We start from the raw sequence: 2,205 nt of genomic DNA, 5'->3' as shown, positions 1-2,205 counted from the left end.
TTATGTATTAAGTACTACTGCTGTGGATGCCAAGTTTCTCAGATAGCAGGAGGCTAAGGTTTCTTTATTTGGTTGTTTTTAATGATCACCAGTTATCACTACCCATTACACTGGGCATAGTCTCAGTTTCTTCACAACTGACCTGCTGCCCCAAATCGGAGCAGGCTTCCTCTAGGCAACAACTCTTTGCAGAAGCCTAGCCTCATTTTTCAGCCACAAAGGCAGCATCATCAGCATACATAAAGTCACCAATCACTGCTGTCTGCACTAGATTTGAGCATCAACTGCTAAGGGAGAGCAACCTGCTGTATTTTAAACCCCTGGGACTGGACAGTGTCAACAGAGTCATGGAGAACAACCATAAAATACACAATAAAGAGGACAGGATGCCAGTGATGATGTCAAAGAGGAAGATGTGTGTACCTTTTTGGAGATTCATATGAGCACTGCAATAGTGAATGTCCTTTTTTTGTAACTCCTTTAAAAGGTTTAGATCTTTAAGTCCACATTGTCAAGAACATAAACCTAAAATTATGTTCCTAAATCCGTATTTAAGCACCTAAAATAACCTGATTTTCATAAACACTGAGCATGCACCAGTTCCAATTGACTTGAATGTACATCAGTGTATAACATACTGCATATGAAGTATCATGTGTCATATGAATAAAAGTCTTTGCCTGGAGAGCTTGCAATTGAAAAGAAAATGGTACAATACAGGATACATGAACAAATGCAGAATGTTGAATAGGACTAATAGCTAAGAGTCTTAATGGCACTGAAGGCATTTGCTGGAAATAGGACTTTGCCTACATTAACTCTGAAGCCAATCTAAGCACAGAGAATATGAAAAATTGCATTGCCTGTATTGTACATGGGTGATAGATAAAGAAGGACTTACAGACTTCCTCTATTTCTGACTAAATCTATTCAATGGAAAAATCAGTGCTGCCTTGGAATTGTTCTTCACAACCTTAGATATAGAAAGTAAGGCTTGGAAAGTAGAGCAAGACATATTTCCTGGCTTGATCATTGTTTTTTCTAACCTGAAGTTGACATTTGTAAACTATGTTAATATTTGGCAAAAGCATCAACAGACTTTGTAGGAGAGTAAATTCCTACTGAGGGGATGGGAGTTATACTAAGGTCTCTGTCACAAGTATTGTATAGCAGGATACCACAATTTATAATGGACAGTTGCCTAAGCATGCCTAAGTCATTTCCTTTCTGAGTTGAAGAGTTAAAGTTATATGCAGGTACAAACAACATCTCATGATATAACATAGTATTTTGATTTCTAAAATAAAACAATACATGTCCTAGTCTCTAAGTATCCTAGACAACTAAGAATTATATGTAAAAATTATTCAAGAGAAAGATTGAAAACAAATCTGACACTGATCAAAGAAGAGAAAAAAATATAAAGCAATGTATCATGATGTCACAAGCCCAGTGTCATTCCCTTTACATGTCCCTCTTTCCTAAATGTCTCAAAAATAACCTTGTGGCAAATCATGAAGGTCATGCATATGAGAAGATTCAGAATAAGTAAGGCATTCCCTAGTCAAGCAAATCCCATCAAGAATAACATGCAAGTAACCTCTTGTAGTTGAGCCTTAAGTCTTCTGATAAGCTTTGAGTAGACTCCAGTGATGCATTTCACAGCTCTCTTGGCAGTACTTTGAATGACCAGTTCAGTTATTACTGGCTGACTTGGGCCAATTTCCCAGTACTGGAAAGCCCTTAGTCACCTTAAAGTTCGTTTTATCCATCTAACTTGTCAATCATCACAGTCTGAATGACTTCCACATGGGCTAAGTACAGATGTTCAAAAAGGCTGTGCAGAAAGTGTTCTATTTGTGAGGGGAGAAGAGCAGGGCAAGGAGAAAGCCCCAGGAATTACAAGCAAGAGATACTTACTGCAGATGTGAAGAGAAGCCGTGCTGGAGCAGGGAGTACACCACTGCCTTTTCACAGCATGCACTCCCTTTGGATTGATGAAGGGAGCATGAAGACAGGCATTTCTGTCACAGGAGAGGGGTAGCCAGGGCAGGATTGGAGAGGGGACCCCAGAGGACTTCCCCAGCCAGTGGCAGCAACTGGTGGGTGAAGAAAGCAGGACCCATGGCCATACTGGTCAGTGGACCACTGGCAGAGCCATGGAACTGCAGCACCAGAGAAACGGTTTGATCCAGTTGGGTGGAG

The sequence above is a fragment of the Gavialis gangeticus genome, unplaced genomic scaffold (genome assembly GCF_001723915.1).
Source record: "Gavialis gangeticus isolate Ggan-Ray unplaced genomic scaffold, GavGan_comp1, whole genome shotgun sequence".
Classification (NCBI taxonomy): domain Eukaryota; kingdom Metazoa; phylum Chordata; order Crocodylia; family Gavialidae; genus Gavialis; species Gavialis gangeticus.
Note: the sequence above shows the minus strand (reverse complement) of the source record.